This window comes from Sorex fumeus, unplaced genomic scaffold (genome assembly GCF_029834395.1).
Source record: "Sorex fumeus unplaced genomic scaffold, SorFum_2.1 ptg000098l, whole genome shotgun sequence".
Taxonomy (NCBI): Eukaryota; Metazoa; Chordata; class Mammalia; order Eulipotyphla; family Soricidae; genus Sorex; species Sorex fumeus.
Window position 1 is genome coordinate 89,558,739 of NW_026606155.1, and position 22,213 is coordinate 89,580,951.

The window sequence follows — 22,213 nt, forward strand, 5'->3', positions numbered from 1 at the left end:
GTCCTGCGGGTGCCATCGGCCCGCTACTGCCGCGGAGCTAAGCCCCGGGGTCGGCAGCGGCCCTTAGCGGGATCGAGGGCCGGGCCAGGCGAGGGGCAGCCCGGGCGCTCGTTGCGGCCCTCCACTGGCGGGTGCTGCAGATCTAAGCCCCGGGGTCGGCAGCGGCCTGTAGCGGGGTCGAGGGCCGGGCCGTGCGTGGGACGGCCCGGGCGCGCCGCCCCATCCTCCGCTGGCGGGTGCCTTGGAGGTAAGCCCTGGGGTCGGGAGCGGCCGGGAGCGGGACCGAGGGCCAGGCAAGGCGTGGGGTGGCCCGGGCGCGCGGCCCCATTCTCGGCCCGCGGGTGCCGTGGAGCTAAGCCGCGGGGTCGGCAGCGCCCCGGAGCGGTGCCGGGGGTCAGACCGGTCGCCGCCGGCCCTGTCACGCGGACTGAACCTCCGACGGCGGGTACCGCAGAGCTAAGCCCCGGGTTCTGCAGCGGCCTGGAGCGGGACGATGGTCAGGACGGGCGCGGGGCGCCCCCGGCGCGCAGCCCGGGCCTCCGTCTACGGGTTCCGCGGAGCTAAGCACAAGGGACGGCAGCGGCCCGGAGCGTGGCCTATGGTCCGGATGGGAGCGGGGCAGCCCGGTCATGTGGCCCGGTCGTCCACCTGCGAGTGCCGCGGAGCTAAGCCCCGGGGTCAGCAGCGGCACGGAGCGGGAACAAGGGCCATGCAGGGCGCGGGGCAGCCCTAGCGCGCGGCATGGTCCTCTGCCAGCGGGTGCCGTGGAGGTATCCCCCGGGGTCCGCAGCAGCCCGGAGCGGGGCGGAGGACAGGACCGGGCACAGTGCAGCACGGGCACGCGGCCCCACCCTCATCCGCGAGTGCCGCAGAGCTAAGCCCCGGGGTCGGCAGTGGTCCGGAGCGAGGCCGGGGGCTGGGCTGGGCGTTGGGCAGCACAGGCGCGTGGCCAGGCCCTCCCATGTCGTGTGCCGCTGAGCTAAGCCCAGGGATCAGCAGCGGGCCGGAGCTTGGCCTTGGGCCGGGCCAGGCGCGGCGCAGCCCGGGCGCTCGGCCCGGCCCTCCACCGGTGGATGCCTCAGAGCAAAGCCCCGGGGTCTGCAGCGGCCCGGAGCGGGGCCGCGGCCCGGGCCGTGCGTGGGACGGCCCTGGCGCGCGGCCCCATCCTCCGCCGCCGGGTGCCACGGAGGTAAGCCCCGGGGACGGGAACGGCCGGAGCGGGGCCGAGGGCCTGAGAAGACTCGGAGCAGCCCGGGCGTGCAGCCCCAACTCTCGTCCCGTAGGTGCCGTGGAGCTAAGCCGCGGGGTGGGCAGCGCCCCGGAGCAGGGCTGAGGGCCGGGTTAGTCGCCGCCGGCCCTGGCACGCGGACTGATCCTCCGTCGGCCGGTACCACAGATCTAAGCCCCGGGTTCGGCAGCGGCCCAGAGCGGGGCCATGGCCGGGACGGGAGCAGGGACCCCAGGCTCGCGGCCCGGCCCTCGGCCCGCAGGTGTCTCGGAGCTAAGCCCCGGATTCGACTTCGGCACGGAGCGGGGCTGAGGGCTGTGCCTGGCGCGGGGCGTTCCGAGCACGTGGTGGGTCCCTCCTCCGGCGGGTGCCGCGAATCTAAGCCCCGGGGTCGGCAGCGGCCCGGAGCGGGGAAGAGGGCCGGGCCGTGCGCCGGGTGGCCCGAGCCCGCAGCCCGGTCCACCACTGGCGGGTGCCGCGAAGCTAAGCCCCGGGGTCGGCTACGGGCCGCAGCGGGACCAAGAGCCTGGTCGGGCGCGGGGCGGCCCCGGCCCGCAGCCCGTCCCTCGGCCTGCGTAGGCTGTGGAGATAAGCCCCGGGGTCGGCAGCAGCCCGGAACAGGGCCGAGGGCCGGGCAGTGCGCAGGGCAGCCCGGGCGCGCGGCCCGGTCCTCCGCCCGCTGGTGCCGTGGAGCTAATCCCCGGGGTGGGCAGCGGCCCAGAGCAGGGCCGAGGGCCGTTCCGGGCGCGGGGCAGACCGGGCGCACGGCACGGATCTCGGCCCGCAGGTGCCGCAGTGCTAAGCCCCGGGTTCGGCACCGGCCTGGAGCGCGGCCAAGTGTCAGGACGGGAGCGGGCAGGCCCATGCGCGCGGCCCGGCCCTTGTCCCGTGGGTTCCACGGAGCTAAGCCCTGGGGTCGGCAGCGGCCCGGAGCGGGTTCGAGGGCCCGGTCCTCCACCGTTGTGTGCCGTGGAGCTAAGCCCCTGGGTCGGCAGCAGCCCGGAGCGTGGCCGAGGGCCTGGCCCGGCGTGGGTCGGCTCAGGCGCGCAGCCCTGCCTCAGCCTGCTGGTGCCGCGGAGCTAAGCCCCGGGGTCGGGAGAAGCCGGGAGCGGGGCTGAGGGCCGGGCAAGGTGCGGGGCAGCCAGGGCGCGCGGCCCCGTCTCTCGTACTGCGGGTGCCATCGGCCCGCTACTGCCGCGGAGCTAAGCTCTGGGGTCAGCAGCGGCCCTTAGCGGGATCAAGGGACGGGCCGGGCGAGGGGCAGCCCGGGCGCTCGTCGCGGCCCTCCACCGGCGGGTGCCGCAGAGCTAAGCCCCGGGGTCGACAGCGGCCTGGAGCGGGGCCGAGGGCCGGGCCGTGCGCGGGACGGCCCGGGCGCGACGCCCCGTCCTCCACTGGCAGGTGCCACGGAGGTAAATCCTGGGGTCGGGAGCGGCCGGGAGCAGGACCGAGGGCCAGGCAAGGCATGGGGTGGCCCGGGCGCGCGGCCCCATTCTCGGCCCGCGGGTGTTGTGGAGCTAAGCCACGGGGACGGCAGCGCCCCGGAGCGGTGCTGGGGGCCGGGCCGGTCGCCGCCGGCCCTGGCACGCGGACTGAACCTCCGACGGCAGGTACCGCAGAGCTAAGCCCCGGGTTCGGCAGCGGCCCGGAGTGGGGCCATGGTAGGGACGGGCGCTGGCACCCCGGCGCGCGGACCGGCCCTCCGTCTATGGGTTCCGCGGAGCTAAGTCCAAGGGTCGGCAGCGGCCCGGAGCGCGGCCGACGGTCCAGACGGGAGCGGGGCAGCCCGGGCATGTGGCCCGGTCGTCCACCGGTGAGTGCCGCGGAGCTAAGCCCCGGGGTCAGCAGCGTCACGGAGCTGGGACACGGGCCGGGCAGGGCTCGCGGCCGCCCTAGCCCGAAGCATGGTCCTCTGCCGGCGGGTGCCGTGGAGCTATCCCCCAGGGTCGGCAGTGGCCCGGAGCGGGGCGGAGGACAGAACCAGGCACGATGCAGCACGGGCACGCAGCCCTGCCCTCGACCGCGGGTGCCGCAGAGCTAAGCCCCGGGGTCAGCAGCGGCCCGGAGCGAGGCCGAGGGCTGGGCCGGACGTTGGGCAGCCCAGGCGCGTGGCCAGGCCCTCCCCTGGCGTGTGCCACTGAGCTATTCCCAGGGATCGGCAGCAGGCTGGAGCGTGGCCGTGGGCCGTGCCGGGCGCGGAGCAGCCCGGGCGCTCGGCCCGGCCCTCCACCGGTGGGTGCCTCAGAGCGAAGCCCCAGAGTCTGCAGCGGCCCGGAGTGGGACCGAGGGCCGGGCTGTGCGTGGGACGGCCCTGGCACGTGGCCCCATCCTCCGCCGCCGGGTGCCACGGAGGTAAGCCCCGGGGACGGGAACGTCCGGGAGCGGGGCCGAGGGCCAGACAAGGCTCGGAGCGGCCCGGACGCGCGGCCCCAACTCTCGTCTCGCAGGTGCCGTGGAGCTAAGCCGCGGGGTCGGCAGCGCCCCGGAGCGGGGCCGAGGGCCGGGCTAGTCGCCGCCGGCCCTGGCACGCGGACTGATACTCCATCGGCCGGTACCGCTGATCTAAGCCCCGGGTTCGGCAGCGGCCCAGAGCGGGGCCATGGCCGGGACGGGAGCGGGGCCCCGGGCTCGCGGCCCGGCCCTCGGCCTGCAGGTGTCGCAGAGCTAAGCCCCTTAGTCGGCAGCGGCACGGAGTGGGGCTGAGGGCCGTGCCTGGCGTGGGGCGTTCCGAGCGCGTGGTGGGTCCCTCCTCCGGCGGGTGCCGCGAATCTAAGCCCCGGGGTCGGCAGTGGCCCGGAGCGGGGCCGAAGGCCGGGCAGTGTGCCGGGTGGCCCGGGCCCGCAGCCCGGTCCACCAATGGGGAGTGCTGCAAAGCTAAGCCCCGGGGTCAGCAGCGGCCCAGAGCAGGTCCGAGGGCCGGACCGGGCGCGGGGCAGGCCGGACATGCAGCACGGAGCTTGGCCCGCTGGTGCCGCGGTGCTAAGCCCCGGGGTCGGCAGTGGCCCGGTGCGCGGCTGATTGTTGGGACGGGAGCGTGCCGGCCCATGCCCGCGGCCCGGCCCTTGTCCCGCTGGTGCCACGGAGCTAAGCTCTGGGGTAGGCAGCGGCCCGGAGCAGGTCCGAGGGACGGCCTCGGCGCGGGGTGGCCCGGGCGCGCGGCCCCATTCTCGGCCCGCGGGTGCCGTGGAGCTAAGCCGCCGGGTCTGCAGCGCCCCGGAGCGGTGCCGGGGGCCGGGACGGTCGCCGTCGGCCCTGGCACGTGGACTGAACCTCCAACGGCAGGTACCGCAGAGCGGGTCCGAGGTCCGTGCTGGTCGCGGGGCGGCGGGGTTCGCACGGCCCAGCACTCCGCCGGGTTCGGCAGCGGCCCGGAGCGGCGCCATGGTCGGGATGTGCGCGGGGCCCCCACGGCGCGCGGCCCGGCCCTCCGTCCACGGGTACCGCGGAGCTAAGCCCAAGGGTCGGCAGCGGCCTGTAGCGCGGCCGACGGTCCGGACGGTAGCGGGGCTGCCCGGGCATGTGGCCCGGTCGTCCACCGGCGAGTGCTGCGGAGTTAAGCCCCGGGGTCAGCAGTGGCACGGAGCGGGGACAAGGGCCGGGCCGGGCGCGGGGCAGCCCTAGCGCGCGGCATGGTCCTCTGTCGGCGGGTGCCATGGAGCTATCCCCCGGGGTCGGCAGCGGCCCGGAGCGGGGCGTAGGACATGACCGGGCGCGGTGCAGCACGGGCACGCGGCCCCACCCTCGACCGCGGGTGCCGCAGAGCTAAGCCTCGGGGTCGGCAGCGGCCCGGCGTGGGGCCGAGGGACGTGCCGGGCGTGGGGAGGCCCGGGCGCGCGGCCCGACCCTCGGCCCGCGGGTGCCGCGTAGCTAAGCCCCGGGGTCGGCAGCCGCCAGGAGGGGGGATGAGGGCCGGGCCGGGCGCGGGGTAGCCCGGGGGCGCGGCACGGTCCTCCTCCGGCGGGTCCTGCGGAGCTAAGCCCCGCGGTCGGCAGCGGACCGGAGCGGGGCCGAGGACCGGGCTGGACGCGGGGTGGCCAGGTCTCGCGGCCCGGCATTCAGACAGCGGGTGCCGCGACGCTAAGCCCCGGGGTCGGCAGCGGCCCGGAACGGGACCGAGTGTCGGGACGGTAGCGGGGCGGCTCGGGCGATCGGCCCGACCCTCGGACCGCGGGTGCCGCGGAGCTAAGCTCCGGGGTCAGCAGTTGCCAGGAGCGTGGCCGAGGAACGGGTCGGGCGCAGGGTAGCGCAGGCGCGCGGCCCGAACCTCGGCCCGAGGGTTCCGCAGAGCTAAGCCCCTGGTCGGCAGCGGCCCGGAGCGCGGCCGATGGTCGGGAGGGGATCGGGGCAGTCAGGGACGTGGCCCGGTCCTCCGCCGGCGGGTGCCGAGGAGCTAAGCCCTGGGGTTGGAAGCGGCCCGGAAGAGGGACGAGGGCCAGGCCAGGTGCGGGGCAGCCCGGGCGAGGCACGGTCCTCCGCCGGCGGGTGCCGCGGAGCTAAGCCCCGGGGTCGGCAGCAGCCCGGAGGGGGGACGAGGGCCGGGCCAGGCGCGGGGCAGACCAGGCGCGTGGCAAGGTCCTCCGATGGCATGTGCCGCAGAGCTAAGCCCCAGCGTCGGCAGCGGCCTGGAGCGCGGCCGAGTGTCGGGACGGGAGCGGAGCGGCACGTGCGCGTGGCCCGGCCCTTGTCCCGCGGCTGCCACGGAGCTAAGCCTCGGGGTAGGCAGCGGCCCGGAGTGAGTCCGAGGGCCGGGCCGGGCGCGGGGTGGCCCAGGTGCGAGGACCGTCTCAATGCCGGTGGGTGCCGCGGAGCTAAGCCCCGGGTCGGCAGCGGCCCGGAGCAGGGCCAGGGCCGGGCGCGGCGCATGGCGGCCCCGGCGTGCTGCACGGCTCTTTGCCCATGTGTGCCGCGGTGCTAAGACCCGGCGTTCGCAGTGGCCCGGCGCGGGGACGAGGGCCGAACCGAACCAGGCGCGGGGCAGCCAGGGCGTGCAGCCCGGCCCTCTGCTGGCGGGTGCCGCGGTGCTATGCCCCGGAGTCGGCCGAGTGTCGGGACGGGAGCGGGCCGACCCGTATGCGCAGCCCGGCCCTTGTCCCGCGGGTGCCACGGAGCTAAGCCCTGGGTCGGAAGCGGCCCGGACCGGGTCCGAGGGCCAGGCCGGTCACGGGGTGGCGGGGTTCGCACGGCCCAGCACTCCGCCGGGTGGTGCCGGGGAGCTAAGGCTTGTGGTCGGCAGCAGCCAGGAGCGGGGCCATGGCCAGTACGGGAGCAGGGCCCTCCCGGCTCGCAGCCCGGCCCTCGGCCTGCTGGTTCCACAGAGCTAAGCCCCGGGGTCGGCAGGGGACGGAGAGGTTCCGCGGGGACCGGCCGGGTGCGTGGCAGCACAGGGGTGCGGACCAGCCCTCGGCCGGCGGGTGCCGTGAACTATGCCCCGGGGTCGGCAGCGGCCCGGAGCGCGGCTGAGGGCTGGTCCGGGCGCGGGTCGTCCATGGCGTGCGGCCCGACCCTCTGCAGTTGTGTGCGGTGGAGCTAAGCCCCGGGGTCGGCAGCGGCCCTTAGCATGGCTGAGGGCTGGGACGGGCGCGGGGTGGTCCAGGCGCACGGCCCTGCCCTCGGTCCTCTGGTGCCATGGAGCTAAGCCCCGGGGTCAGCAGCGGCCCGGAGCGGGGCCGAAGGCCGGGCCGGGCGCCCGGCCCACCCCTCCACCGGCGGGTGCCGCAGAGCTAAGCCCCGGGGTCGGCAGCGGCCCAGAGAGGGGAGGAGGGCTGTGGTGGGCGCGGCTGACCCAGGTGCGCGTCCCGGCCCTCCACCGATGGGTGCTGCGGAGTTAAGCCCCAGGTTAGGCAGCAGCCTGGAGCGGGGCCGATGGCCATGGTGGGCACGGCCAACCCAGGCGCGAGGACCGGCCCTCCGCCGTTGGTTGCCGCAGAGCTAAGTCCCGGGGTCGGCAGCGTCCAGGAGCGGGGCCAGGGCCGACCCGAGCGCGGGGCGGCCCCGGCACGCGGCCCGTCACTCGGACCGCGTGTTCCGCGGAGCTAAGCCCCGGGGTCGTCAGTGGCTCGGAGCAGGGCCGAGGGCCGGGCCTAGGCGGGGTGGCCCAGGCGCTCGGCCCGGCCCTCCACTGGCGGGTGCCGCAGTGCTAAGACCTGGCGTCGGCAGTGGCCCGGAGCGGAGAAGAGGGCCGGGCAGGGCGCGGTGCGGCCCGGGCACGCGACCCCTCCCTCGGACCGCGTGGTCCGCGGAGCTAAGCCCCGGGGTTGTCAGTGGCTCGGAGCGGGACCAGGGCCGGGCCGTGCATGGTGCGGCGCCTGCATGTGGCACAGCCCTCGGACCGCTATGCCCTGGAGTCGGTAGCGGCATGAGCGCGGCCGAGTGTCGGGACGGGAGCGGGCGGGCCCGTATGCGTGGCCCGGCCCTTGTCCCGCGGGTGCCACGGAGCTATGCCCTGGGTCGGAAGCGGCCCGGACCGGGTCCGAGGGCCAGGCCGGTCACGGGGTGGCGGGGTTCGCACGGCCCAGCACTCCGCCGGGTGGTGCCGGGGAGCTAAGGCTTGTGGTCGGCAGCAGCCAGGAGCGGGGCCATGGCCAGTACGGGAGCAGGGCCCTCCCGGCTCGCAGCCCGGCCCTCGGCCTGCTGGTTCTACAGAGCTAAGCCCCGGGGTCGGCAGGGGACGGAGAGGTTCCGCGGGGACCGGCCGGGTGCGTGGCAGCACAGGGGTGCGGACCAGCCCTCGGCCGGCGGGTGCCGTGAACTATGCCCCGGGGTCGGCAGCGGCCCGGAGCGCGGCTGAGGGCTGGTCCGGGCGCGGGTCGTCCATGGCGTGCGGCCCGACCCTCTGCAGTTGTGTGCGGTGGAGCTAAGCCCCGGGGTCGGCAGCGGCCCTTAGCATGGCTGAGGGCTGGGACGGGCGCGGGGTGGTCCAGGCGCACGGCCCTGCCCTCGGTCCTCTGGTGCCATGGAGCTAAGCCCCGGGGTCAGCAGCGGCCCGGAGCGGGGCCGAAGGCCGGGCCGGGCGCCCGGCCCACCCCTCCACCGGCGGGTGCCGCAGAGCTAAGCCCCGGGGTCGGCAGCGGCCCAGAGAGGGGAGGAGGGCTGTGGTGGGCGCGGCTGACCCAGGTGCGCGTCCCGGCCCTCCACCGATGGGTGCTGCGGAGTTAAGCCCCAGGTTAGGCAGCAGCCTGGAGCGGGGCCGATGGCCATGGTGGGCACGGCCAACCCAGGCGCGAGGACCGGCCCTCCGCCGTTGGTTGCCGCAGAGCTAAGTCCCGGGGTCGGCAGCGTCCAGGAGCGGGGCCAGGGCCGACCCGAGCGCGGGGCGGCCCCGGCACGCGGCCCGTCACTCGGACCGCGTGTTCCGCGGAGCTAAGCCCCGGGGTCGTCAGTGGCTCGGAGCAGGGCCGAGGGCCGGGCCTAGGCGGGGTGGCCCAGGCGCTCGGCCCGGCCCTCCACTGGCGGGTGCCGCAGTGCTAAGACCTGGCGTCGGCAGTGGCCCGGAGCGGAGAAGAGGGCCGGGCAGGGCGCGGTGCGGCCCGGGCACGCGACCCCTCCCTCGGACCGCGTGGTCCGCGGAGCTAAGCCCCGGGGTTGTCAGTGGCTCGGAGCGGGACCAGGGCCGGGCCGTGCATGGTGCGGCGCCTGCATGTGGCACAGCCCTCGGACCGCTATGCCCTGGAGTCGGTAGCGGCATGAGCGCGGCCGAGTGTCGGGACGGGAGCGGGCGGGCCCGTATGCGTGGCCCGGCCCTTGTCCCGCGGGTGCCACGGAGCTATGCCCTGGGTCGGAAGCGGCCCGGACCGGGTCCGAGGGCCAGGCCGGTCACGGGGTGGCGGGGTTCGCACGGCCCAGCACTCCGCCGGGTGGTGCCGGGGAGCTAAGGCTTGTGGTCGGCAGCAGCCAGGAGCGGGGCCATGGCCAGTACGGGAGCAGGGCCCTCCCGGCTCGCAGCCCGGCCCTCGGCCTGCTGGTTCTACAGAGCTAAGCCCCGGGGTCGGCAGGGGACGGAGAGGTTCCGCGGGGACCGGCCGGGTGCGTGGCAGCACAGGGGTGCGGACCAGCCCTCGGCCGGCGGGTGCCGTGAACTATGCCCCGGGGTCGGCAGCGGCCCGGAGCGCGGCCGAGGGCTGGTCCGGGCGCGGGTCGTCCATGGCGTGCGGCCCGACCCTCCGCAGTTGTGTGCGGTGGAGCTAAGCCCCGGGGTCGGCAGCGGCCCTTAGCATGGCTGAGGGCTGGGACGGGCGCGGGGTGGTCCAGGCGCACAGCCCTGCCCTCGGTCCGCTGGTGCCATGGAGTTAAGCCCCGGGGTCAGCAGCGGCCCGGAGCGGGGCCGAAGGCCGGGCCGGGCGCCCGGCCCACCCCTCCACTGGCGGGTGCCGCAGAGCTAAGCCCCGGGGTCGGCAGCGGCCCAGAGAGGGGAGGAGGGCTGTGGTGGGCGCGGCTGACCCAGGTGCGCGTCCCGGCCCTCCACCGATGGGTGCTGCGGAGCTAAGCCCCAGGTTAGGCAGCGGCCCGGAGCGGGGCCGATGGCCGTGGTGGGCACGGCCAACCCAGGCGCGAGGACCGGCCCTCCGCCGTTGGTTGCTGTGGAGCTAAGTCCCAGGGTCGGCAGCGTCCAGGAGCGGGGCCAGGGCCGACCCGGGCGCGGGGCGGCCCCGGCACGCGGCCCGTCACTCGGACCGCGTGGTCCGCGGAGCTAAGCCCCGGGGTCGTCAGTGGCTCGGAGCGGGGCCGAGGGCCGGGCCTAGGCGGGGTGGCCCAGGCGCTCGGCCCGGCCCTCCACCGGCGGGTGCCACAGTGCTAAGACCTGGCGTCGGCAGTGGCCCGGAGCGGGGAAGAGGGCTGGGCAGGGCGCGGTGCGGTCCGGGCACGCGACCCCTCCCTCGGACCGCGTGGTCCGCGGAGCTAAGCCCCGGGGTCGTCAGTGGCTCGGAGCGGGACCAGGGCCGGGCCGTGCATGAGGCGGCGCCTGCATGTGGCACAGCCCTCGGACCGCTATGCCCTGGAGTCGGTAGCGGCATGAGCGCGGCCGAGTGTCGGGACGGGAGCGGGCCGGCCCGTACATGCGGCCCGGCCCTTGTCCCGCGGGTGCCACAGAGCTAAGCCCCGGTTCAGCAGCAGCCCGGAGCGGGTCCGAGGGCCGGGCTGGTCACGGGGCGGCGGGGTCGCACGGCCCTGCACTCTGCCAGGTGGTGCCGCGGAGCTAAGACCTGTGATTGGCAGCGGCCCGGAGCGGGGCCATGGCCGGTAAGAGAGCAGGGCCCCCCCGGCTCGCAGCCCGGCCCTCAGCCCACTGGTGCTGCAGAGCTACGCCCCAGGGTCGGCAGCGGCCCTTAGCGTGGCTGAGGGCTGGGCCGGGCGCCGGGTGGCCCAGGCGCGCGGCCCGGCCCTCGGTCCGCTGGTGCCGCGGAGCTAATCTGCGGGGTCCTCAGCGGCCCAGAGTGTGGCCGAGGGCCACGCCGGGCGCGGGGCAGCCGGGGCGCGCGGTCCAGCCCTCCGCTGGCGGGTGCCACATAGCTAAGCCCCGGGGGTCAGCAGTGGCCCGGAGTAGGGCTGTGGGCCGTGCCAGGCGCTGGGCGTTCCGAGCCACGGCCGGGCCCTCAGCCGGCATGTGACGCGAAGCTAAGCCCCGGGGTCGGCAGCGGCCCAGAGCAGGGACGAGAGCCGGGACGGGCACGGCCCCATCCTCTGCCGGCGGGTGCCGCGGTGGTAAGCCCCAGGGAACGGAGCGGCCGGGAGCGGGGCCGAGGGCCGGGCAAGGCGCGGGGCGACCCAGGCATGCGGCCCCATCTTTCGGCCCGCGGGTGTCGCGGAGCTAAGCCCCGGGGTCGGCAGCGGCCCGCAGCGCGGCTGAGGGTCCCGACTGGAGCGGGGCGGACGCGGCCCGGCCCTCCACCAGCGGGTGCCGCGGAGCTAAGCCCCGGGGTTGGCAGCGGCCCGGAGCAGGGCCAAGGGCCGGGCAGTGTGCGGGGCAGCCCAGACGCGCGGTCCGGTTCTCTGCCCGCGGGTGTCACGGAGCTAAGCCCCGGGGTCGGCAGCGGCCCGGACTGGACCTGAGGGCCGTGACGGGCGCGGCTGGCCCGGTCGCGAGGACCTGCCCTCCGCCAGTGGCAGCCGCGTAGCTAAGCCCCGGGTCAGCAGCGGCCCGGAGCGGGGCCGAGGGCCGGTCCGGGTGCGGTTTGGCCCGGGCTCGCGGCCGGGCCCTGGCCCGCGGGTGCAGCAGAGCTAAGCCCCGGGGTCGGCAGCGGACCAGAGCAGGGCCGAGGGCTGGGCAGTGCGCGGGGAAGCCCGGGCGCATGGCCCGGTACACCGCCGGCGGGTGCCGTGAAGCTAAGCAACGGGGTCGGCAGAGATCCGGAGCAGGGCCGAGGGCCGGTCCGGGCGCAGGGCGGCCCAGGCTCGCGGCCCGGACCTCGGCCCGCTGGTGCCGCGGAGCTAAGCCCCGGGGTCCAGAGTGGCCGGGAGCGGGACCGAGGGCCGGGCCTGGCGCTGGGCGACACAGGCGCGTGGCGAGGCCCTCCGTTGGCGTGTGCCACGGAGCTAAGCCCCGGGACGGCAGCGGCCCGAAGCGGGACCAGGGCCGGGCAGTGCTCGGGGCAGCCAGGGCAAGCGGCCAGGTCCTCCGCCAGCGGGTGCTGCGAAGCTACGCACCGGGGTGGGCAGAGGACCGGAGCAGGGCCGAGGGCCGGTCCGGGCGCGGGGTGGCCCGGGCGCGCGGCCCGGACTTCGGACCGCTGGTGCCGCGGTGCTAAGCGCCGGGGTCGGCAGCGGCCTGGAGCGGTTCCGCGGGGCCAGGCTGGGTCTGGGGCGGAACAGGGGCGCGGCCCGGCCCTCGGCCGGCGGGTGCAGTGAACTAAGCCCCGGGGTCGGCAGCGGCCCGGAGCGGGGCCGAGGGCCGTGCCAGGCGCGGGGCGGCCCGGGCGCCCGGCCCGACCCTCGGCCCGCGGGTGCTGCGGAGCTAAGCCGTGGGGTCGTCAGTGGCCCGGAGTGGGACCGAGGGCCGAGCCGGGCGCGGTCCAGCCCTCCGCTGGCAGGTGCCACATAGCTAAGCCCCGGGGTCAGCAGTGGCCCGGAGTGGGGCTGAGGGCCGTGCCAAGCGCAGGGCATTTCGAGCCCACGGCCGGGCCCTCAGCCAGCGGGTGAGGCGAAGCTAAGCCCCGGGGTCGGCAGCGGCCCGGAGCAGGGATGAGGGCCGGGCCGGGCGCGGGACGATCCAGGCGTGTGACCCCATCCTCCGCCGGCGGGTGGTGCAGTGGTAAGCCCCGGGGTCCGTAGCGGCCGGGTGCGGGGCCGAGGGCCGGGCAAGGCGTGGGGCGAGCTGGGCGCGCGGCCCCATCTCTCGGCCGCGGGTACCGCGGAGATAAGCCCCGGGGTCGGCAGTGGCCCGCAGCGCGGCCGAGGGTCCCGACGGGAGCGGGGCAGACCGGGCACGCGGCCCGGTCCTCCGCCAGCGGGTGCCGCAGAGCTAAGCCCTGGGGTTGGCAGCGGCCCGGAGCAGGGCCAGGGCCGGGCCAGGTGCTGGGCGGCCCCGGCGCACGGCCCGTCCCTCGGCCCGCGTGTGCCGCGGAGATAAGCCCCGGGGTCAGCAGCGGCCCGGAGCGAGGCCGAGGGCTGGGCCGGGCGTTGGCAGCCCGGGCGCACGGCCCGGCCCTCCACCGGTGGGTGCCACAGAGCTAAGCCCCAGGGTCGGCAGCGGCCCGGAGCGGGTCCGAGGGACGTGCCGGGTGTGGGACGGCCTGGGCGCGCAGCCCGACCCTCGGCCCACGGGTGCTGCGGAGCTAAACCCTGAGGTCAGAAGCTGCACCGAGCGGGGCCGAGGGCTGTTGTGGGCGCGGACGGCACGCGCGGCCCAGCCTTCGGCCCGCGTGTGCCACGGAGCTAGGCCCCGGGGTCGGCAGCGGCCCAGAATGCGGACAGAGGGTCGGGACGGTAGCGGTGAGGCTCGGGTGCTCGACACAACTCTCGGACCGTGGGTGCCGCGGAGCTAAGCCCCGGGATCAGCAGCGGCCCGGAAGGGGGACGAGGGCCGGGCCAGGCGCGGGGCAGACCAGGCGCATGGCCAGGCCCTCCGATGGCTAAGCCCCGGGGTCGACAGCGGCCTGGAAATGGGCCGAGGGCCAGGTCGTGCTCGGGGCGGCCCTAGCGCGCGGCCTGGCCCTCCGCCTACGGGTGCCGCGGCGCTAAGCCCCGGGGTCAGCAGCGGCTCAGAACGGGACCGAGGGTGGGGACGGTAGCGGGGCGCTCGGGTGATCGTCCCGACCCTCGGCCCGCGGGAGCCCCGGAGATAAGCCCCGGGGTCAGCAGCAGCCCGGAGCGTGGCCGAGGAATGGGTCGGGCGCGGGGCGGCGCAGGCACGCGGCCCGAACCTTGCCCCGAGGGTGCCGCGGAGCTAAGCCCCAGGTTCACCAGCGGCCCAGAATGCAGCCGAGGGTTGGGACGGTAGCGGGGCGGCTCGGGCGTGCTGCCCGATCCTCAGTCCGCGGGTGCCGCGGGGCTAAGCCCTGGGGTCGGCAGCGGCCCAGAGCGCGGCCGATGGTCAGGAGGGGATCGGGGCAGTCAGGCACGTGGCCCGGTCCTCCGCCGGCGGGTCCTGAGGAGCTAAGCCCCCGGGTCGGCAGCGGCCCGGAGGGGGGAGGAGGACCGGGCCAGGCGTGGGGCAGACCTGGCACGTGGCCAGGCCCTCCGATGGCGTGAGCCGCGGAGCTAAGCCCCGGCGTCGGAAGAGGCCCGGAGCGCGGCCGAGTGTCGGGATGGGAGCAGAGCGGCACGTGCGTGCGGCCTGGCCCTTGCCCGCGGTTGCCACGGAGCTAAGCCTCAGGGTAGGCAGCGGCCCGGAAAGGGTCCGAGGGCTAGGCCGGGCGCGGGGCGGCCCAGGGGCAAGGACCGGCTCTACGCAGCTGGGTGCCGCGGAGCTAAGCCCCGGGTTGGCAGCGGACCGGAGGGAGGACGAGGGTCGGGCCGGGCGCTGGGCGGCCATGCGCGTGGCCAGGCCCTCCGCTGGCATGTGCCGCGGAGCTAATCCTCGGGGTCGGCAGCGGCACGGAGCGGGGACGTGGGCCATGCCGGGCGAGGGGCATCCCGGGCTCTCGGCCCGGCCCTCAACCGGCGGGTGCCGCAGAGCTAAGCCCCGGGGTCGGAAGAGGCCCGGAGCGGGGCCATGGTCGGGACGGGCGCGGGGCCCCCCCGGCACGCGTCCCGGCCCTCTGACGACGGGTTCCGCGGAGCTAAGCCCAAGGGTCGGCAGCGGCCTAGAGCGCGGCCGAGGGTCCCGCCAGGAGCGGAGCAGCCCAGGCACGTGGCCCGTTCCTCCGCCGGCGGGTGCCGCGGAGCTAAGCCCGGGGTCGGCAGCGGGCCGGAGCGGGGCGGAGGACAGGGCCGGGCGCGGGGAAGCCCGGGCGAGGCACGGTCCTCCGCCGGCAGGTGCCGCCGTGCTAAGCCCCGGGATCGGCAGCGGCCTGGATGGGGGATGAGGGCCCGGCCAGGCGCAGGGCAGATCAAGCGTGTGGCCAGGCCCACCGATGGCGTGTGCCGTGGAGCAAATCCCCGGCTTCGGCAGAGGCCCGGAGCGCGGTCGAGTGTCGGGACGGGAGAGGAGAGGCACGTGCTAGCGGCCTGGCACTTGTCCCGCGGCTGCCATGGAGCTAAGCCTCGGGGTAGGCAGCGGCCCGGAGCGGGTCCGAGGGCCGGGACGGGCACGGCGCGGCCCAGGCATGAGGACCGGCTCTATGCCGCTGGGTGCCGCGGAGCTAAGCCACGGGTCGGCAGCGGTCCGGAGCGGGGCCAGGGCTGGGCGCGGTGCACGGTGGCCTGGCGTGCTGCACGGCCCTATGCCCGCGTGTGCCGCGGTGCTAAGCCCTGGGGTCGGCAGCAGCCTGGAGCGAGGCCGAGGGCCGGGCCGGGCGCTGGGCAGCCCAGGCGCGTGGCCAGGCCCTCCGCTGGCATGTGCCGAGGAGCTAATCCCCGGGGTCGGCAGCGGTCCGGAGCAGGGACGTGGGCCGTGCCGGGCCCGGCCCTCCACCGGTGGGTGCCACAGAGCTCTGCCCTGGGGTCGGCAGTGGCCCGGAGCGGGTCTGAGGGCTGGGCCGGGTGCGGGGCGGCCCGGGCGCGCTTCCCAGCCGTCCGCCGGGGGGTCCAGCGGAGCTAAGCCCCGGGTCGGAAGCGGCCCGGAGCGGGGCCAGGGCCAGGCGGGGCGTGCGGCGGCTCCGGCACGCGGCACGGCCCTTTGCCTGCTAGTGCCGCGGAGCTAAGCCCCGGGTTCGGCAGCGGCCCGGAGCGGGGCCGAAGGCCTGGCCGGGCGCGGTGCGGCCTTGGCACGTGCCCTGGCCCTCGGCACACAGGTGCCGTGGAACTAAGCCCTGGGGTCGGCAACAGCCCGGAGCGGGGCCAGGGCCGGGCCAGGTACGGGGAAGCGCTGGCGCGCGGCACAGCCCTCGGCCCGCGTGTGCTGCGGAGCTAAGTCCCGGAGTTGGCAGCATCCCAGAGCGGGGCCGAGAGCCGGGCAGGGCGTGGTGCGACCCGGGTGTGCGGCCCGGCCCTCGGCCCGCTAGTGCCGCGGAGCTAAGCCCCGGGTCGGCAGCGGCACGGAGCGGGGCCAGGGCCGGGCAAGGCGTGGGGTGGCCCGGGCGCGCGGCCCCATTCTCGGCCCGCGGGTGCCGTGGAGCTAAGCCGTGGGGTCAGCAGCGCCCCGGAGCAGCGATGGGGTCCGGGCCGGTCGCCGCCGGCCCTGGCATGTGGACTGACCCTCCGACGGCGGGTACCGCAGAGCTAAGCCCCGGGTTCGGCAGCGGCCCGGAGCGGGGCCATGTTCGGGACGGGCGCGGGGCCCCCCCGGCACGCGGCCCGGCCCTCCGTCGACGGGTGCCGTGGAGCTAAGCCCAAGGGTCGGCAGCAGCCCGGAGCGCGGCTGAGGGTCCCGATGGGAGCGGGGCAGCCCGGGCACGTGGCCCGATCCTCCGCCCACGGGTGCCGCAGAGCTAAGACCCGGGGTCACCAGCAGCCTGGAGCGGGGCCGAGGGCCGGGCAAGGAGTGGGGTGGCCCGGGCGCGCGGCCCCATTCTCGGCCCGCGGGTGCCATGGAGCTAAGCCGCGGGGTTGGCAGCACCCTGGAGCGGGGACAGGGTCCGAGCCGGTCACCGCCGGCCCTGGCATGTGGACTGACCCTCCGACGGCGGGTACCGCAGAGCTAAGCCCCGGGTTCGGCAGCGGCCCGAGTGGGGCCATGTTCGGGAAGGGCGCGGGGCCTCCCCAGCACGCGGCCCGGCCCTCCGTCGACGGGTGCCGTGGAGCTAAGCCCAAGGGTCGGCAGTGGCCTGGAGCGCGGCCGAGGGTCCTGATGGGAGCGGGGCAGCCCGGGCACGTGGCCCGGTCCTCTGCGCGCGGGTGCCGCGGAGCTAAGCTCCGGGTTCAGCAGTGGCACAGAGCAGGGACGAGGGCCTGGGCGGGCGCGGGGCAGCCCTCGCGTGCGGCACGGTCCTCCGCCGGCGGGTTCCGCGGAGCTAACCCCCGGTCGGCAGCGGCCCGGAGCGGGGTGGAGGACAGGGCCGGGCGCGGTGCTGCACGGGCACGCAGCCCCGCCCTCGACCGCGGGTGCCGCAGAGCTAAGCCCCGGGGTCAGTAGCAGCCCGAAATGGGGCCGAAGGACGTGCCGGGCATGGGGTGGACCGGGCTGGCGGCCCGACCCTCGGCCCGCGGGTGCCGGGGAGCTAAACCCTGCGGTCGGAAGCTGTCCGGAGCGGGGCCAAGGGCCGTTATGGGCACGGCCGGCTGCGCGCGGGCCAGCCCTCGGACCACGTGTGCCACGGAGCTTGGCCCCGGGGTCGGCAGCGGCCCAGAACGCGGACAGAGGGTCGAGACGGTAGCGGTGCGGCTCGGCGCTCGGCCCAACACTCGGACCGCGGGTGCCGCGGACCTAAGCCCCGGGGTCAGCAGCGGCCCGGGGCGGGGCCGAGGGCCGGGCCGCGCGCGGGGCTGCCCGGGCGCGCGGCCTGGCCCTCCGCCGGCGGGTGCCGCAGGGCTAAGCCCCGGGGTCGGAAGCGGCCCGGAGGGGGGATGAGGGCCGGGCCGGGCGTGGGGCTGCCCGGGGGCGTGGCACGGTCCTCCGCCGGAGGGTGCCACGGAGCTAAGCCCCGGGGTTGGCAGCGGCCCAGAACGGGACAGAGGGTCGGGACGGTAGCGGGGCGGCTCGGGCGATCAGCCCGACCCTCAGACCGCGGGTTCCGCGGAGCTAAGCCCCTGGGTCAGCAGAGGCACGGAGCGGGGCCGAGGACTGGGCCAGGCGCGGGGTGGCCAGTTCGCGTGGCCCGGCATTCAGCCGGCGGGTGCCGCGAAGCTAAGCCCCGGGGTCGGCAGTGGCCCGGAATGGGACCGAGGGTCGGGACGGTAGCGGGGCGGCTCGGGCGATCAGCCCGACCCTCAGACCGCGGGTTCCGTGGAGCTAAGCCCTGGGGTCAGCAGCGGCACGGAGCGTGGCCGAGGAACTTCGCCCCGAGGGTGCCACGGAGTTAAGCCCCGGGGTCCGAAGTGGCCCGGAGTGGGGCCGAGGGCCGTGACGGGCGCGGGCGAACCGGGCGCGAGGAACTCCCCTCTGCCGGTGGGTGTCGCGGAGCTACGCCCTGGGTTCACCAGCGGCCCAGAATGCGGCCGAGGTTCGGGAACGATAGCGGGGCAGCTCGGGCGCGCAGCCCGATCCTCGGACCGCGGGTGCCGCGGTACTAAGCCCCGGGGTCAGCAGTGGTCCGGAGCGCGGCCTATGGTAGGGAGGGGATCGGGGCAGTCAGACACGTGGCGCGGTCCTCCGCCGGCTGGTGCCGCGGAGCTAAGCCCCGGGGTCGGCAGCGGCCCAGAGGGGGGACGAGGGCCTGGCCAGGCGCGGGGCAGACCAGGCGCGTGGCCAGGCCCTCCGATGGCGTGTGCCGCGGAGCTAAGCCCCGGCGTTGGCAGCGACTCGGAGCGCGGCCATGTGTCGGGACGGGAGCGGAGCGGCACGTGGGCGCGGCCCAGCCCTTGTCTTGCGGCTGCCACGGAGCTAAGCCTCGGGGTAGGAAGCAGCCCGGAGCGGGTCCGAGGGCCGGTTCGGGTGCGGGGCAGCCCAGGCGCGAGGACCGGCTCTACGCTGGTGGGTGCCGCGGAGCTAAGCCCCGGGTCGGCAGCGGCCCCGAGCGGGGCCAGGGCCGGGCGCGGCGCACGGCAGCTCCTGTGTGCTGCACGGCCCTTTGCCCGCGTGTGCCGCGTTGCTAAGCCCCAGGGTCGGCAGCGGCCCGGAGCGGGGCCTGGGCCAGACCGGGCACGGGGCGGCCCCGGCGCGTGGCCCGTCCCTCGGCCCGCGTGTGCCGCGGAGCTAAGGCCTGTGGTCGGCAGCGGCCAGGAGCGAGGCCGAGTGCCGGGCCGGGCGCTCGGCGTCCCAGGCGCGTGGCCAGGCCCTCCGCTGGCATGTACCGCGGAGCTAATCACCGGGGTCGGCAGCGGCCCGGAGCGGGGAGGTGGGCCGTGCCGGGCGCGGGGCAGCACGGGCTCTCGACCCGGCCCTCCACCGGGGGGTGCCGCAGAGCTAAGCCCCTGCGTCGGCAGTGGCTCGGAGCGGGTCCGAGGGCTGGGCCGGGTGTTGGGTGGCCTAGCTGTGCTGCCCGGCCCTTGTCCCGCGGCTGCCACGGAGCTAAACCTCGGGGTAGGCAGCGGCCCGGAGCGGGTCCGAGGGCCGGGCCGGGCGCGGGGCGGGCCAGGCGCACGAACCGGCTCTACGATGCTGGGTGCCGCGGAGCTAAGTCCCGGGTCGGCAGCGGCCTGGAGCGGGGCCGAGGGCCGGGCCGGGTGTGGGGCAGCCTGGGCGCTCGGCCTGGCACTCCACCGGCGGGTGCCGCAGAGCTAAGCCCCGGGGTCGGCAGCGGCCCGGAGTGGGGTTGAGGGCCGTGCCGCGCGCGGGGCGTTCCGAGCGCACGGCCGGGCCCTCAGCCAGCGGGTGACGCGAAGCTAAGCCCCGGGGTCGGCAGCGGCCCGGAGCAGGGACGAGGGCCGGGACGGGCGCGGGACGTCCTAGGCGCGCGTCCCCATCCTCCGCCGGCGGGTGCCGCGGTGGTAAGCCCTGGGGTCTGGAGCGGCCGGGAGCGGGGCCGAGGGCCGGGCAAGGCACGGGGCGACCCGGGTGCCTGGCCCCATCTCTCGGCCCGCGGGTGCCGCGTAGCTAAGCCCAGGGGTCAGCAGCGGCCCGCAGCGCGGCCGCGGGTCCCGACGGGAGCAGGGCGGACCGGGCACGTAGCCCGGTCCTCCGCCAGCGGGTGCCGCGGCCCTTGTCTTGCGGCTGCCACGGAGCTAAGCCTCGTGGTAGGAAGCAGCCCGGAGCGGGTCCGAGGGCCGGTTCGGGTGCGGGGCGGCCCAGGCGCGAGGACCGGCTCTACCCTGGTGGGTGCCGCGGAGGTAAGCCTCGGGGTCAGCAGCGGCCCGGAGCAAGGCCGAAGGCCGGGAAGTGCACGGGGCTGCCCGGACGCGCGGCCCGGTCCTCCGCCCGCGGGTGTTGCAGAGCTAAGCCCCGGGGTCGGCAGTGGTCCGGAGCGGGGCTGAGGGCCGGGTCGGGTGCGGGGCGGTGCAGGCGCGTGGCCCGACCCTCAGACCGTGGGTGCCGCGGAGCTAAGCCCCGGGGTCGGCAGCGGCCCAGAGCGGGCCTGAGGGCCGTGATGGGCGTGGCCGGCCCGGTCGCGAGGACCTGCCCTCCGCTGGTGGGTGCCGCGGAGCTAAGCCCCGGGTCGGCAGCAGCCCGGAGCGGGGCCGAGGGCTGCCCCGGGGTCGGCAGTGGCCCGGTGCACGGCCGATTGTCGGAACGGGAGCGGGCCGGCCAATGCCCGCGGCCCGGCCCTTGTCCCGCTGGTGCCACGGAGCTAAGCTCTGGGGTCGGCAGCGGCCCGGAGCAGGTCCGAGGGCCTGCCTGGGCGCGGGGCGGCCCCGGCCCGCGGCCCGTCCCTCAGCCCAAGTGGGCCGCGGAGCTAATCCCCGGGATCGGAAGCGGTCCGGAGCAGGGCCGAGGGCCGGGCAGTGCGCGAGGCAGCCCGGGCGCGTGGCCCGGTCCTCCGCCCGCTCGTGCCGCGGAGCTAAACCACGGGGTCGGCAGCGGCCCGGAAATGGGCCGAGGGCCCGGCCGTGCGCGGGGAGCCCCTGGCGCGCGGTCTGGCCCTTGTCCCATGGGTGCCACGGAGCTAAGCCCCGGGGTCGGCAGCGACCCGGAGCAAGGCCGAAGGCCGGGAAGTGCACGGGGCTGCCCGGACGCGCGACCCGGTCCTCCGCCCGCGGGTGTCGCAGAGCTAAGCCCCGGGGTCGGCAGCGTTCCGGAGCGGGGCTGAGGGCCGGGTCGGGTGCGGGGCGGCGCAGGCGCGCGGCCCGACCCTCAGACCGTGGGTGCCGCGGAGCTAAGCCCCGGGGTCGGCAGCGGCCCGGAGCGGGCCTGAGGGCCGTGATGGGCGCGGCCGGCCCGGTCGCGAGGACCTGCCCTCCGCTGGTGGGTGCCGCGGAGCTAAGCCCCGGGTCGGCAGCAGCCCGGAGCGGGGCCGAGGGCTGCCCCGGGGTCGGCAGTGGCCCGGTGCATGGCCGATTGTCGGGACGGGAGCGGGCCGGCCAATGCCCGCGGCCCGGCCCTTGTCCCGCTGGTGCCATGGAGCTAAGCTCTGGGGTCGGCAGCGGCCCGGAGCAGGTCCGAGGGCCTGCCCGGGCGCGGGGCGGCCCCGGCCCGCGGCCCTTCCCTCAGCCCAAGTGGGCCGCGGAGCTAAGCTCCGGGATCGGAAGCGGTCCGGAGCAGGGCCGAGGGCCGGGCAGTGCGCGAGGCAGCCCGGGCGCGTGGCCCAGTCCTCCGCCCGCTCGTGCCGCGGAGCTAAACCACGGGGTCGGCAGCGGCCCAGAAATGGGCCGAGGGCCCGGCCGTGCGCGGGGAGCCCCTGGCGCGCGGCCTGGCCCTTGTCCCGCGGGTGCCACGGAGCTAAGCCCCCGGGGTCGGCAGCGACCCGGAGCAGGTCCGAGGGCTGGGCCGGGCGTGGGTCGGCCCGGGCGCGCGGCACGGTCCTCCGCTTTTGTGTGCCACGGAGCTAAGTCCCGGGTCGGCAGAGGCCAGGAGCGTGGCCGAGGGCCGGGACCGGCGCGGGTTGGCTCAGGCTCACAGCCCTGCCCTCTGCCTGCTGGTGCCGCGGAGCTAAGCCCCTGGGTTGGCAGCGGCCCGGAGCGGATCCGAGGGCTGGGCCGGGCGCGGGGCAAACCGGGTACGCGGCCCGGACCTCGGCCCACAGGTGCCGCGGTGCTAAGCCCCGGGTTCGGCAGCGGTCTGGAGCGCGGCTGAGTGTCGGGACGGGAGCAGGCCGGCCCATGCGCGCGGCCCGGCCTTTGTCCCACGGGTGCCACCGATCTAAGCCCCGGGGTCGGCAGCGGCCCGGAACGGGTCTGAGGGCTGTTCCTGGCGTGGGTCAGCCCGGGCGCGTGGCACGGTCCTCCGCCGTTGTGTGCCGCGGAGCTAAGCCCCGGGGTCGACAGCGGCCAGGAGCGTGGCCGAGGACCGGACCCGGCGCGGGTCGGCTCAGGCATGCATCCCTGCCCTCGGCCTGCTGGTGCCGCGGAGCTAAGCCCCGGGGTCGGCAGCGGTCCGGATCGGGGCCGAGGGCCGGGCCGTGCGCAGGACGGCCTGGGCGTGCGGCCCCATCATCCGCCGGCGGTTGCCGCGGAGGTAAGCCCCGGGGTCGGGAGCGGACGGGAGCGTGGCTGAGGGCCGGGCAAGGCGCGGGGCGGCCAGGGCGCGCGGCCCCATCTCTCAGCCCGCGGGTGCCATCGGCCCTCTAGAGCCGCGGAGCTAAGACACGGGGTGGGCAGCGGCCCGGAGCGGGGACGAGGGCCGGGCCGGGCGCGGGGCAGACCGGGCGCTCGGCCCGGCCCTCTACCGGCAGGTGCCGCAGAGCAAAGCCCCGGGGTCGGCAGCGGCCTGGAGCGGGGCCGAGGGCCAGGGTGTGCGCGGTACGGCCCGGGCGTTCGCCC